Consider the following 16,804-nt stretch of genomic DNA (forward strand, 5'->3'; position numbering starts at 1 on the left):
TCATCAAATGGATTTTGAATGCTTTTCCATTTTACACTGTTTCTCCTTTTCCAGTTTTTGTTTGTTTAAAACTAATGTTGTCTTTTTTTTTAAAAAATGTATAATTCTCTAACATTTTTCTAGAATGGCATCACACTTTAAAACTACAACCGAAATATCTTAACATATTTTAGCTAATATAATACTTATTATATCTAAATACCTTTACTTTACGGTATTTTATACACTAAAAAATATTATTTTATTTAATAATTCTTTATTAGTTGTCCTTAAAATCTTTTGCTCTGTTTCTTCTACTATAGCAGCGTTTTACAAAGCTCTTTCGCCTATGGAAAAAAAAAAGTTCTCAGTTTGTGAGCCTTATACTTGAAGCAAAGCTATAATTTTAAACTATATGTATTCATCTTTGTAAAAATTGTTTGGGCTTTAGAACGGCAAATAAATAATATATTTTATAAGTTACAAGTTTTCTTAAACATCGCTAATTTGGCGACATTTTCGTATCTAGATGAAGTTCATCAAAATCAATGTCCTATTCTTAATTTTTTTTCTTTTTTTTAATTTTTATGAGCCCTAATAATGTTTCGTTGAAGTAAATTTTTAAATAATTAAAAAAAACTTGACCATAAACGCTTTTCATTTTCTCAAAATTGTAGCATTTCTTCATATTGATTTATTTGCTTCCTACCCTCGTTCTTTTCTTCCTTTTTAATTCGCCGTATACTTCGCCGCTTCTTCTTAATTCGCCGTATACGAAGGATAATTCAAAGTAACGTTTTCAAAATCAGCAGGAACGCTTAATAACATATGGTCGAAACTAAATGAAAACCATTTTCAAAATAATACACTAATTATAGAAAGTGTGAATAATTTCACAGAAACCTTGTGCGAGCCATGGAGACTCAGAAGATAGAGCGTTCGCCTTCACCCGAAGTGAACCGGGTTCGAATCAAAGCGATGGCTGGTGAACCGGGTTCGAATCAAAGCGATGGCTGGTTGATACGAACTCCGCATCCGCTTCGCACCGACCACAGTATTTTATCCAGAAGTTCCCTTGTCTTCTGGAATGGGTTCAAAATTACAAGGCTACGGAGTTGAACACTAGTAGTCGTAAACCCAAAATTGGGTCGGCTGTTCAACGACGGTTATATAATAAAACCTTGTGCAGTGGCTCTATGAGTAGAGCGTTAGCCTTCCAATGGGGTGACCAAGGTTCGAGTTCCAGAGGTGGCTGGTTGATACGATTTCTGCTCCCTGAAATTACAGTGCTAACGTAAAATAGCATCAGTGGTAAATGGATTATAGGTTAGAATCCTCTTGCAGTCGGGCTAGCTGTGAGAGTTTTCGTAGTTCTCTCTGTAACTCAAATGTGTGTTAGTTCTTCCAAAAAGTTCCATACGAAGGCTAGTTTGCCCCAATGCTTGAATCAGGAATTCCCTTGTCTTCCGGGTTGGGTTTAAAATTACAAAGTGACGGAGTTGAACTTTCATAATCGTTAACTCAGAAGTTGGTAGGCTGTTATAAAACGACGCCAGTTATAAAATAAAATAAAAAACCTTGTGCTGAATTAAATATTAAACGAACGGTTGTTATAGTAACAGTTCAATGATTCGCATTATAATATTACACTTGCTATAATGATTAATAAATTTTCTTTCTTCTAATATCATACAGCCGTTTCAACATATATGTTTAAAAAACTTTTAAAAAACCATTTAATTCCACTATAAAAATCCAGTATATGTTTGAAACTGTTACCTTTTCTCGAATGTTTTTTGAAGATCTTAAAACAGTGCGAATTTAACTCCTCCCAACAAAGAATTAAAAAAAAAAAAATCAATTAATACAGAAAAGTTTGTTTTTATTGTCGTTACCCTATTTTCAATACTCTTTATTCGAAAAACTGAGTCACGGGTTTAAATCTGATTGTTCATAAATGATTTTACAAAAAGTTTTCCTTCTGTTTTTGTTTGAAACCGCCTTGCACAAGATCTTTGTCCGCTTTCTTTCTTTTTCTAGAGTCAATGCTTTCAAAATTACTTCCTTATGAGATAGTGACACATAAATATTAAGACATTATTCTAGTTTCTATTGAAGACAAAAAGATTTCAGGAAGACATCGTACTTGTGATTCATCTAAAGCTTCTGATTAATTTTTTATTCTTCAAATGAAAGAAATTAACAAAAATAAATAAATCTTTCAGAGCAGTGAACTTACGCTCTGTTTCAATCTGAACAGTTGCAGATTTAAAATTATCGTTTATTACTTAGAGGGGCATAACTCTGCAAAAATATAAAGCTTGAAATTTTTTTTTTTTCTAAAAAATATCATTATTGCGTGTTGGATAATTTGTTCAAATGTTTGTAATTAAGTTTGAAAAAATCTATCAGTAATCAGTGAAATTTGAAATCAAATACATGTAATTTTAAATAGGTGGAACATCTAAAATAATAGCTAAATAGAATTAAGGGATCTAAAAACGAAACCTAGAAATAATTATAATTTGTTTGTAGATAACTTTTACTAAACTTTTTAATGATCGCTTTGCAACACTTTGCTGATAAATTTGGTAGAAATGTAATCTTTATTTATAAAATGAATCCTTACCGCGCAGTAAAATCTCTTTTTGAAACCAATATAACATTCAGTTTAATAAATATAAGGAAGCCGCCGTGGCTCACGGGATAGAGTGCTAGCCTCCCAATGAGATGAACCGGGTTCGAATCCCGGCAATGACTGGTTGATTCCAATTCCGCACCCGGTTTGCACCGACCACAGTGCTGACGTTAAGTATCTTCAGTGGTAGACGGATCATAGACTAAGAGTCCCCTTGCCGTCAGGCTGACAGTGGGGTGTTTTCGTGGTTTTACTCTCCGTCAAAAAGTCCTCCACGAAGTCAAATTTCTTCTAAAACTTGATCCAGGAGTTCCTTTGTCTTTTGAATTGGGTTCAAAGCTACGGAGTCGAGCATTGGTAGCCGTAAACTGAAAATTCTGTTTGCTGTTAAACGACGGTTGTTAAAAATTCGACAGAAAAAATCGGATCCTCGACTAGGATCCATTAAAATAAATTAGATCCTCGACTCTTCACACATAAGAATGAACGAGCCATTACATATATTGTGTTACCATAATGAACGAGCTATTGCACATATATTAACATAATGAACGAGCCATTACGTATATACAGTCAGAACCTATGACCTTGTCACTTGCTTTTGTAAGTGTAGTGCTTTCAGGTCAAGTAGAATGAATGAGAATTCGATAAATATTAGCTGAAGGGTCAAATTATGAACCACATAATTTTAATTTATAATCCAAATCCATCCAAATCATTTTTAATTTATTTTAAAATATACTTTGAGAATATTGGAAAAATATATTACCTTCAGGCATTTTCTTTTCATACTGGAATCTAAATAAATAAAAAGAAACATTAATGATTACGTTTACATGTGAAAAATTCAAGAGTATGAAAAATATTATGTTAGATAATATAATCCATAAAGCGTTTGGTGTAAAACCTACCAATCCATTATTTTAAATAAATTCTTTTAAAACCACGTGTATGTTTTTTTTTATTCAATTCCTGATGCAAGTCTTTTTTGCAATTTTCCTAAAATTACATTTTATGCATTGTTAGCTGAATACACATTTTTAGTACCAGATATAAAAAAAGAAAAAAATCAATCATTACAGAAAAACACTACAAAATTACACACAAAACGGTAAGACAAATACCGATGCAAATAATCCGCCGGAAGAAGATTGATTATTTAGGGATCAGTAGCTGAAAAAAATTTGGAACTGCTGACATAGATCATTAAATCATCAGCTGATAAGATCAATATCATTTTAATTCGAATATTAAATCATAAAATTTGCTACCACCTTAAATATTTCATACAAAAAATCGTGAAAAAGATTGCAGATTTGTAATTGTTTTATTTAAGATAAGGTTTTTAGAAAAAAAATGCTTAAAAGAGGTAGAAAATTATATTTCAGAGTATAATAATTATTATTTTCTCTGCCAATTTTAATCTCTTTTTAATTAGTTTTTCCACATAAAACCTTTTAGTTGCTTCGAATTAAAATATTTCACCATATTTTTGTTCTCACGCCTCTCGTTATAACATCTGTTGATTGGGTCGTTATAGTTATATAGAGTTTATATCTTGTAAGTGTAACACCACCCGGCTAGTGGTTTTATAATTTAAAATCCCATAAATAATTCCATTTTCTAGAAGGAAGAACTAACAACCTTTTCTTAATAAGGGAAAGAAAAAAAATCTTGCCTTATTTCTTGACTCGCGCTCAGCTCGGCATGGGTACTGATGATAATTAGTGAAAAAAAGGTTGCCAAAACATCAAAAAAGTAACCCATTTTCTAAGAAAATTGTTACCAAAATGTGAGTTTTTTTTTTTTTTTTTTTTTAAATCTCATTTCAGCATTAATTTTATCAAAAAAAAAATTCGTTCAAAGAGTTCACAATTTAGGTCAAATTTCACAAAAGGTAAAATAAGCATATTGGAAACAAAGCATATAATATGGGTACTCATGTTAAGCGAAATTTACCTATCTACAACTTTTAATTTCCCACTTTTCAATATAGAGCGATGCTTATGAGATATCTTGAAAAGGCAGCAAAAACTCAAGGTCACGTTTCAGGTCACGTTTTTCGACCTTCGAGTCGACGCTCACCTTCCCGATGGTGGAAAACTTACCTAATTCATATTGAGATATTACCAAAGCGATTAAAAGGAAGAAAAAACCTTTGCCGGCAATTTTTTCCGAGCTGGATCTCTTTTATTGTTCCCTAACTAAGGGACTATAATGCGTCTCATACACTGACAAGGGAAACTAGGGAAGTGTGACTCGCCAATTTTGAAATAAACTAGTGGGATGTATGCCTTATGAGGAATAATTTTAGGAGGCAACATTCGTTTCGGCCCATAGACCATCCTGTGAGAGATAAAAAATAATTCAATATATAGAAAAATCGGTATTTTTTCACTTCAATGCAGACTATTAGTTATTGTAATTATCTCATACTCCAATTAATTTGTAATTACTTGGTTAATTAATTAATTAGAAAATTAATACATTACTTAACAAATTGATTAAATATTAATTAATTAATTGATTTGCAATTACGTTCTCCAATTAATTTGGAAGATTTTTTGAAAAAAAAATTTTAAAAATTTGATGTCAAATTTTTTTTTAAAATTAACCTTACAGGTTTTTTTTGAAAAACTACAGCTATATAAAATTTTCGAAATAATTTTGACAATAAATATGCATTATATAGTACGTGAAAGTACCACAAAATTAATTGGAGTATGAGACAATTACAATAACTAATAGTCTGCATTGAAGTAATAAAATACCGATTTTTCAATCCATTTTTAATTATTTTTTTATCTCTCACAGGACCTTCTATGGGCCGAAACGAATGTTGCCCCTAAAATTATTCCTCATAAGGCATACATCCCACTAGTTTATTTCGAAATTGGCGAGTCACACTTCCCTAGTTTCCCTTGAGAGTGAATTGGTTGAGGAATCTATTGAGAGTTAGAATCAATATACAGTTAAACCCCGCTATAGTGAACCTTCAAGGGACCGAAATTTCGGATCACTATAACCGGGACTTCACTATATCCGTACTGCAAACAATTTTAACTAATTTTTCCGAACTGCTCCCTTTTATAACACATTATTTAAATAAATGACCAAGAAAAAGCAATACAGAAATGATTAAAAAACAATATGTAGTAACAAAAAGTGTGTTAACTTTTATTTTTATTACTTTTCGTCTTGCGTACAAAAAATTTAGGGATGTCCTTTATGAAGGGATGGGAAACTGAGATAGAAGAAGTAAACAAGAAAAAATGCTTATGGCTACATTCCACTTATTAGATGGTTTTACAAATCGGTATATGTATTTTATGTAAAAATTTCAAAATTACCAAAAAATGAAGAAAAAAAGTCAGTCGAGGACAAAAAAAAAGTTCATAATATCCAATTTCCTCTCTTCGTTTGGTTCACTATATCCACAAAAAATATTATTATATATGTATAGTAAGGCACAGAAGCGAACATTTCGTTCACTATATACGGGAGTTCACTATAAATCATGTTCACTATAGCGGGGTTTGACTGTAGTTTAAAAATTAAAGTTACTGCTCTAGGCTTGGACCGAATGCGCTTAGCCAAAGTATTGCCTTTAATTTCCAAAAGGAAAAGCAATTGAAAAGATGTATTTATATTTCCTTCGGGTTTTCAAAATCTAAAGTATTCAATAAAAAATATTAAAAAGAAATGACTGCCGTCATTACCGAGGGTTCAGGAAGTTTTCTCTGGGCGTAACTCTTCATTGTCATGACTCAAAGACTATTTGAAGAAACAATTTTATTTGTTTTATAATAGGCGTTGAACAGTCGATCCACTTCTGAGTTAACGACTATAGCAATATTCAATTCCTTGTATTCTTGTTTGGTACAACATTACAAAGGAACTTCTAGAACAAGTATAGAGAGAAATTTACCTTCGTGGAGGAATTTTTGATGGAACTAACCCGCATTTGCGTTGCATGGAGAGGAAAACCACGAAAACCTCAGTCGGTTTGCCTAAATTATGGATACTTTTCGTTTTATTTTATTTTATAACCGTCGTTGAAAAGCCGACCTACTTTCATGAGTTTACGACTATCAATGTTCAACTCTGAAGCCTTGTAATTTTGAACCCGATCCAGAAGACAAGGGAACTCCTGGATCGAGTATTGGGAGAAATTTGCCTTCGTGGAGGACTTTTTGATGGAGCTAACCCATATTTGCTTTACATGGAGAGGAAGACCACGAGAACCTCCAACGGTTAGCCTGACGGCCGGGGGACTCTAACCCATGATCCGTCTACCACTGAGGATATTTCACGCCAGCACTGTGGTCGGTGCAAGCTGGATGCGGAATTCGTATTGACTGGGATTGGAACCCGGTTCGCCTCATTGGAATGCGAACGCTCTATCCCCTGAGCCATCGTGGCTCTGTAGCATATGAACCATATGCCGCTGAGAATACTTTTTACGTCAGCACTGTGGTCGATGCGAACCTGGTACGGGATTCATATCGACTAGCCATGACTGGGATTCGAGCCCGGGTCACCTTAATAGTAGGCGATCGGCCCAGTAGAAACAATTTGAAGTTTCGCACATTTCTAGAGAAGCAGCATATGCAGTCATTAACATATATATATATATATATATATATATATATATATATATATATATATATATATATATATATATATATATATATATATATATATATATATATAAATTTTTTTTTTGTTGCTCCATGTAATTTAGTTTAACGAAAACTATTAACAGGAAAACCATGGTTTTTTAGCAGTTACGTCTATATCGTCTACACGTCTATATCTAACCTCTGATATCGAATAATACGTCTTTTCTGTATATAAATTGACGGCCAAGTGGCAGAGCGGGTAGAGTGCCGGACTGCGAAGGCAATGGTTGCGGGTTCGAATCCCACTCAGGATATGAATATTTCTCTCTGTGCTGTTCTCTGCTGTGTGGATGTGGCCTACTCCTTCTGTCGCCTCCGTGACTTAGGTTCACAGGTGTCCACCGAGTAACGTTAAAGAATAGCACTTCCGAGGCAAAGAACAAGCGTTCAATGCCTTCCGTTAAAAAAAAAATATGAATTTTAAAATTAAATTGTTAATTTGCGTTTTCTAATAAACGAATATTTAGTCCATTCGAATATCTTGATTTCTTTGCTATTCTATCAGTAAACGGTCCCATAATGGGCTGAACTAGTGGGGGGGGGGAAGCGTACGAGCTAGGGGGAAAAATCCACAAGTCAGTGGCTCCCAACTTTTTGGACTATGGAACCCTAAATGATTAACCTTCTTTAGACGGAATCCAGATTTTATAACTGAATTATATTAAAATAACATTGTGAAAGTATTAACCTATCAAAGACTACCTTATTTTGAAAGTATTTAATAAGGAAAAATGACACTTTTTGTTCATTTCAGTATTAATAATCTTAAATTAGGTTTTCAGGTCCGTGAGGTTTTCAGTCCTGTATCTGAATCTAGTGTGGTAATGAATTTGCTTTTGGTGTATAAACATAAGCTGAAAATGAATAAACTAAGTCGAATTATGGAATGAAAAATAAATTTCGTTGAAATGAAACAAAAAAGAACCAAATATTCCAACTGCTCCGGATTGGAGAAAATATTTTAAAAAACTGTAAAAAACTACAAACTAAAATTTATAGATTTTCGGTTTATTTTGCCAATTTTTTAAAAGTCTCGGCTCGGTTTAACTGTTAAAAAGTGGTATATCACATAAGCCTATGAACTATTTAGAAGTAGCCGTGAGTAAAAACTCTATAAATTAATTTTACTAAACCAAGAATCATACATTAAAAGGTTCCACAGTGGTCTGATCGTAAAGACACGGTTCCCAGTAGAACACCGAAGTTAATCATCACTGGCTGCGGTCAGTAAGCGGATGGGTTACCACTTTGATCAGCCTGCGTAGGGACCGAGGGTGCGCGATATCGGTCCTCGTTAAACTGTTCTACCGTAAAGTGCTCGACTTCGCATGCAAGTCGTCCGGCTGCCGAAGCGGGGCTGAAATTTCCTCTGCAGAGGATCAAAATTGCGATGGCATGTTCTCGTATAATCCTCAGGAATGTTTCCCAGACCGTCGCCAATAGCCCATTGTGCAGCTCTAGTGTGACGTAAATAAAGCACCTACCTACCATATATTAAAAAGACTATCACTCTAAAATTGCCGATTTCTGGGAAAAGTTGACATACTGAACTGAAGAACTTTTATAAACGTTGAAAATGGCCATTAGGGGAAACATATTTCGTTATTAACAAATTTAACTATTTTATTTAGGTTTGAATAGCGCGATGGGAAATAGTAATGCAATATTTTATAAATGCAAAATCTTTTTCACAGTTTATTCAATTGTTAAAAAATTGAATTTTCAATTCAATTGTTCAAAAATTAAATATTCAATTCAATTGTTCAAGAATTTAATTTTTTTTCTCCAAAAAAAAAAAGATTTTTGTTTGCATTTTACTTTAAATAATTTCAAAAAGACAACCGAAATATTAAAAAATAATGGATCATTGATTGGATGTAAATATAATTGCTAGTAAATATAATCACAAGTATAATTACAGGCGTCAAAAATATTTTTTAAAAAAAGTCCTAAATCAAGGAACCACTTTCGCTCTTCCAGAGAACTTTATTTGAGAACCTTTCGGAGCAGTTTCGGAGATAGTCGAACAACAACGAGCAGGTAACGTTAAATAAAGTTGAAATAAGCAACAAAATATAATAAAGTATGAAAACTGGGATATTAAACAAGACTAAGAAAAATAATTGTGCGAAGCGAGCTCAAATCGCCTCGAATGCAATTTGGGGTAGTCAAACGATAGCGAGCAGGGAACGGAGCCCCCATATTTAAATAATTTTAAAAAATTACGTTAATTCCCCTGCTCTCATTCAGTAAATCTTCTGCTTTAAAATAGAATAAGAAAATAAATTAAAGTTAAGACTCATTAGAATTCATTTTACTCATTGTCATCGCCGTATTTCACAAGTCAACAAACTGGAAAATATTCCCTTTACGAGGTAAACACTTAATTGCTTCTAAATGGAATTCAAATGAGGTCTATCTCATCTAATTCTTTCTAGACTGTCTGAATTACGCAAATTATCGATTCATTAAAACAGAGCAAATGAGCTGACTAATTTTCCGCATAATTTAAATTGAGCATTAGTTACTTCTGTGAAATTCAAAGATGAACTCTCATTTCAAACATAACAAAAATTTATTTTTGTACATTAGGCTTACATCTGCCTTCATTGAATTCTTAAATCAATCAATATTATACTTACATAATAAGACGCCATCTAGTGGCTCTGAATTACATTTTCAATATAAGACGCCATCTAGTGGCTAATAATTTTATCAGATTCTACAACTTCCTTTTAACTTATAGTGTATTTTTGCGAAGATGGACTTAATTTCGTATAAGAAAAGTTACTTTTTTATACTTTTTCGAATAATTATGATAGAAAATTAACTAACATCTGAAATAATTAAGAAATCTTGTATTTCTTTCACTGCATTTCTCTTTATTTTTTTTATTTATTTATTTTTTTGTAATTTCCCGAATGAAGTTTTTATATGTTTATGAAGTATTATTGTGACATTAAGTCACAGCCTAATTTCTAAAATCCCGTTTTATTAATCAAAATACTTATTTTTCGGCTTAATTTATAATTTTTGATACAGTTTTTATTGTCTTCATCTTTTTTCTTCTCGCCCCTTAACGCGTTAGCGCAATGAGGACATTTTCCCCAGGAAGCTCCTTGCACATTCCTCAGACACTCCTTTTCTTGGAAAAAAAAGCTGTCGGCGACCTTTGATGTCAACACATGTTTTTAGTTACGGTACGGTCGCCGTTAGTATTTAATTCTGCTAAAATTTAAGGGGTTAGTTAACTCAGTTCAGTTCGCTCCTTAAGCTCGATTTTTTTGGCTTTTTAGGAAGTTTAACTTCCACTTCTAGCTATTTCTTTAAATACCGCCCATTTTTCTGGGAGCGGACACATTCGAAATTTAGTTGTCAAAACAAACACTCGAACCCTTAACAGGGATTTTTTAATTTTTACCCCCTCCTCTCCTTGAGAGACGGAGATGTTTTCATGGTTTCTTACACCCCCCATGGGTGCTCTTGGCGGTCCGGCTCAGCAGTGATTTTTTCCTTCGAAATGGCCTTGTTTTGTTTTCTTCCTTGGTTCTAAAAATAATGGGAACTTTCAGTTCAAAAAAAAAAATGGGAATCTCGAATCCCATGCATCCTGATGGTTTGGCTAATAATTTGGCTGTCTCCAGTTCCACTCGCCTAATGTGATCAACAACTAACGGAATGCTCCCAAAAATATCTGTAGAAAATGGAATGTTCTTCTGATGCTCGACAACAAAAAAAAATAAAGACCATGTTTTTAGTGTAACTCAAGTGTGATTTTTTGTCTACTTGCCTTAATACAGAAGTTCTGTGCAAACGTTGGATTTACGGATAGGTAATATGGTGATGGTGCTCATCCACAGGTATGTTTTTTTCCTTCGTTCCATAGCAAATAATAGAACAATTGACGGGACATCATAAATTAGAACATTCAAATATTAGTACATCCATAGCGAAAGAATTTGCCTTTTTCATTTTGTAATTTTTTCATCTTAATAGTGTATATGTAATGTAATAATTATTAACAGTAATTATGTAATATACTAATAAATTATTATTGATAAATGCAATCTATAAGTAACAAATAAATTAAAATCTTAAACAGTAAAAAAAAAATATTACAGATTTATTCATTATCATTAAAAAAGTGTTAATTCTTTAAATCTGAATAATTCATTGGCTATGGAGTATACATGTATTTTTAATTTTTTATTATTCATAAAATTTACAATAGTATATGAGTCGCGATGACTCAATGTTTAAGGCACTGAACTGTCATAGTGAAGAGGCAGGGTTTGATTCCCAGGGGTGACTTGAAACCCATCCAGCTTTAGATCGATAGATACCAGATTTTATGGGAAGTAAAATTGGACTGTGTGCAGTGCCGACGATATTGCCATAATCGTGTCGTTGGTACCAAAATTATGGAACCTCAGCCGCCTTGGCCCACAAAGGGATGTTGCGAGAATACTCTCAGAAATAAAATTCTCATTTTTGACTATTCAGTAATCCTTGAGTAGTAATATGTTAATTTTGAGAATCATTTCGTCACGAAATCACGTGATTTGTGACGAAACGTGATATCTTAATAACATGACGAAAATGTTACCAGTATGCAAAACTCCATCGCAATACATTGTGGAAGATTGATAACTAGAATGAAGACAAGACGATTAAAAATGAAGTGACGGGGAAAAAATCGACCTGGTGGTCAGGGAGTAGCCCTCGTACAGAGAAGATCCCTGGTTGAAATCCCGCTTCTTGTGTTGTTGGGGCGACATTGATCAACACTTGTATGGTGCCCATGTGATAATTCAAAAAGTAATCATTCCTTTTTTTTAAAAAAAAAAAAAAAAAAAAAAAAAAACTCGTAGTGCCTTAATTTATTTTTAGAAAAAAATAAAATGACGAAATATTTCTCTTATTTTGACGCAACTCGTTTCGTCGAAGAAATGACGATAGCTATTTCGAAATGTTTGCTCGGGGTATATACCAAGAAGCGGTTTTGTCAAAAACGAAGAAAGTTTCGTGATATTTGAATACCCATTTTAAATAGTGTACATAAAAATCTCATAATAGTTCAAACTATTTTTAGTAGTTTTCTATAAATATCAATGGTTATTTAAATAATATCAGAAAATTTGCTGAAATTTTATCATTTCTTTTTTATTAACATCTCATGAATTTTTTTAAAAAAAAGTCTCGAGGAGCCAGATTGTAAAAGAATCGCTTGATTCTAAGATTGCTTGATACCATGAGGACATTATTGTAATTCATTATTAAATCACATTATTTAGAGAAAATACGCCTTTTAATTAACACTGTTTAGAAAGAACAAAATATGTCATGTTTGTCTTTAGGAATTTATCTCGTTGTTGTTGTTTACAAAAAACTACACTATTTATTTTTCAGAAAACATATTATTTGAACAGAGAGAACATAATGCATATTGTTTATCCATATTAGGGAAAAAATTTCATTAATAAACAAGCACGTTGTTGAGTGCGTGAAGGTCAACAAAAAAAAATGTCTGTTGGAAGATCCCGATAAATGAGAATGTGATACAGATAAGAACCATATTCTGTTTACAGATGATTTGCGTCAACAGTGGAAGATATCCGATAACATGAGTATTGAATACGTCATATTGTTGACCTCCAACTTCAAGAAGGTGGAAATCTTCCATCAGAAGGTCGAGATTTTTAATGTTACTCAGTGCTTTTAAATCACGCGTTATTCGAGTGATTGCTCAGAAATGTTGGGGATGGTTTTCTTCTATTTTAATTGTTATAATTTTTCTTTTTTTTTTTTTTTTGTCAAGGATTCTGAAAGCTTTGATGTTTAATATTTTTAAAAAAAAACTTCTGCTTTTGTTTTGATAGTAGCTTTTAACTCTTAGTTAAAATTTAAAACTGATAGTTATTTATTTTGATTCGTGATGTTGGACAGCCGGTCCGGGTTGGATTTGCCACTAACATCAGTCGGATTCAATTTCATAGCCTTGTAATTTTGATTTAACCCAGCGGGCAAGGGAACTCCTGGTTCAAGTATTAAATCAAACTCAACTTTTGGACACATTTTGAGTAAATCTAACATGCGTTTGCGTTGCATGTATTAAAAAACTTAAAAAATAATTCTAAAATATTGCTAGGTACGATTAGCAAACGCCGGAATAACCTGGTTGGTAGGGCAATGGACCCATATCCAAGATGTCGTGAGTTCGATCACGGCCGGCCGAAGACTGTCTATGTTAAAGTGACCACACGTCCCGATTTTGGCGGGACAGTCCCGCTTTTTTGTGGACTGTCCCGCGTCCCGCCGATTTTTTAAAATGTCCCGCTTTTTAGAAAATATCTGCATTTCTTATTTTAAATGTACTGTAAAAATATATTACCTATTATTTATTAAGTATTATGGTGAATATAAAGAAATAAAAAATAGATTTAAAAAAAAAACACATTAAATGCATGCAGAGTAAACTAAATTAGGCAATGTACTGAGTTAGATTTATTCGGTGGTGTTCGATCATTGTCGTTACGCCTCGGCTTAATTCAGATAAGTGCAGACAGGCGGACTGCCGATAGACAGTGCGGTTTGTTGATTTCAATTTGACTTTCGGTTTGACTCGATTCGATTGACGAGGATAGTGGTAGAGCAATAGTCGCTACAACGTAGTGGCCAAAAAGGTAAAATTTAATACTCTTTTTTAGCCTTTGTAGTAATTTTTTTTTATTTATTTCTAGTATTTACCCACAGAATAAAAGATGAGTAAAAAAAGAGAATGCAAATTTAATGAAGAGCTAAGCAGAGAATTTCCATTTATTAAAAAAAACTAAAATAGACTATATGATACGGTGTGATAAATGCAATGCTGAATTTTCGGTCTCACATGGTGGAAAAAACGATATTACTTAACATCTAGCGACAAAGAGGCACAAAAGATTTTTGAATAATGCCGCTTCTTCGTCTAAAATGGAACAGTTTTTTCGCAGTGCTAGCTTTGGCAACACGGAAAAACAGCTAGCATTAGCGGAAGGGCTATTTGCTTTCCACACCATAAACCACAATCAAAGTTTCCGATCAATGGATTGTACGTTGCAAATGATCAAAACATTATTCGACAAAAAATTTGCATGTGCAAGGACAAAAACCGAAGCAATTATTTGTAATATTTTTTCACCATATTCGTTTTCACAACTGCAGAAAGAATTAGAAAAATGCTCATTTATATCCATATATTCTGATGCTTCCAACCACAAAGATTTAAAATTATTTCCCTCAATTGTTAGATTTTTTGATCCAGAAACAGGAATTAAAATTAGAATATTAGATTTTGTTTCATTGCCGGGTGAAACTTCACAAATAATTTTTGACTCAATAAGTACTATTTTGAAAAAGAATAATTTGAACGATAAAATTATTGCCTATTGTGCGGATAACACTAACGCAAATTTTGGTGGAAAAGCTAGAAGAGGCATCAATAACGTTTTTACGAAACTTAACGAACATTTGAACCAAAAAATTATTGGAGTAGGTTGTGCAGCTCACATTCTACATAATGCTATTCAAACAGCATCTGACTTACTTCCAGTTGATGTTGAAAATATTATTGCAAAAATTTATTCGTATTTTTATATATATACTGTGCGTGTTGAAAGTTTGAAGGATTTTTGTGAAATCGCAGAAATCGAATATAAAAGAATTCTTGGTTACAGCAAAACACGATGGCTAGCTATTTTACCAGCTGTAGAAAATGTTTTAAAAATATACGAACCATTAAAATCATACTTTTTATCACAAGATAAATGTCCAAGAATATTGCAGCTCTTTTTTGAAAATGGCACATCACAAATTTGGCTTCAGTTCATTCACAACCAAGCTACATTATTTCACAATGCTGTGAAAATTATTGAAGGGGACAAAATTTCAATTACGGAAGTGTCAAATGAACAAAAATATGACCATGAAAGAAAATCATAATTTTTTTTAAATAAAAAATTTAATTTGATTAAAAATCATAATGTTCAAATTATTATTTTTTACAAATATTTTTATAGTCACCGATAATTAATAATAAATACATTTTTGTACAAGTATATGAATGTATACAATATAACTAAATTGTATATAACTAAATTGTATATATATAACTAAATTGTAATTCTCATTTCATCCCATTTGTCCCGCTTTGTCTCAGTGAAAATGTGGTCACTTTAGTCTATGTAGTAAATGGTGACTGGTGCGCTTTAAATCTGTCGGGCCCCAAAGTCCACCATGTTTCCATAACAAATCAACATCTCTGGCTGTACTGAATTGGAGAATAATCGTTCTCTGGTTCAGGTCAGAATTACGATCTGAGGATGAATGAATGTATGTATGAATGAGTCTACCCAATAAACGGGCTGTTACGTGTGTGTGGCTGAAGTCGTAATCTTCGCAATAGATGGCGCCACTAGAAATCAAGAAACGTACTCTCTCCCTTAAACTCTCTTGGTTTCACCAAGCAAGCTTGCTGTTTGTGGCAAGTGACATTAGAAACAACACCAACAAGATTTGCAAAAAGTATTCTGACCAATGATTCGTCTCTGTCGAAACGCCCTCGTTACTGGAAGCAGAGAACTTAAATTTTCGAAAGGGGGTATCTTAAATTTCCAAAAGAAATTCCAATTTTTCCAAATCAAAATATATCTTTTTCATGAGTTCGCAATAAACTGTATTGTCTTGCATGTCCTTTTTTTTCCCTTACTTTTTTTTCTCAACAATTTTAAATTTACTAAAAGAACGTGTGTTTTTGATAGTAGTGAAAAAAAAAAACAGTTTTTGATAGATTGTATTTTCCAAAAGCAAATTTTTACTTCAATTTGCAACGCAATTGTCAAATTAGACAATTCTTTAAATTACCTGATTGACTTCATTCTCCTGATTGACCAGACTTCATTAACTGTTGATGTTGTATATAGGACCTTTGATCACATTTAGAATTATTTTCTGTCCATGACACGACAAGACAAAAACCAACAAGACTTGATTCGCTGCAGAAATAAACAAATATGAAATAACAGTCGACATGTTTCAAGCGGTTCAAAATAGGTGCCCATTTTCAAGACTTGCAAACAATTTACAGAAACAAAAATTATTTGAAATAAAAAAAACGTTAAGTTGCGATTAAAAAAATGGAAAAATAAGGGTGATGTTGTTGTTGTAGTTCATTTATGCCGCACTAGAGCTGCACAATGGGCTATTGGCGACGGTCTGGGAAACATCCCTGAGGATGATCCGAAGACATGCCATCACAATTTTGATCCTCTGCAGAAGGGAAAATAAAGGTGAGAAACAAAACATGTAAAACCACAGAAGCCGAGAGAGGAAAAAGATGAAAAACAGAGCAAGAAAAATAGCAAGGGCTGAGATGCAAACCAGGGTAAAAATGCATAATCCCTCCATAACGCGTGGAAAAGCATTTTACCCTAATTTTTTCTTGTTCTTTGTTTTTCTTCTTTTTCCTCTC

General features: G+C 32.8%; 1 protein-coding gene across 2 annotated transcripts in view; it reads right to left on the reverse strand.

Annotated features, from left to right (window-relative positions):
- The window catches only part of Ddr (discoidin domain-containing receptor 2), a 636,659-nt gene that overhangs the window by 505,936 nt on the left and 113,919 nt on the right, over positions 1 to 16,804 (reverse strand). For both annotated transcript variants that reach the window (XM_071184184.2, XM_043046729.3), the window contains exon 2: positions 3,387 to 3,415. The gene's annotated coding sequence lies outside the window, so the exon portion shown is untranslated. The remainder of the gene's footprint in view (positions 1 to 3,386; positions 3,416 to 16,804) is intronic.

The sequence above is a fragment of the Parasteatoda tepidariorum genome, chromosome 10 (genome assembly GCF_982258835.1).
Source record: "Parasteatoda tepidariorum strain Cologne lab strain chromosome 10, Ptep-v5.0, whole genome shotgun sequence".
NCBI lineage: Eukaryota > Metazoa > Arthropoda > Arachnida > Araneae > Theridiidae > Parasteatoda > Parasteatoda tepidariorum.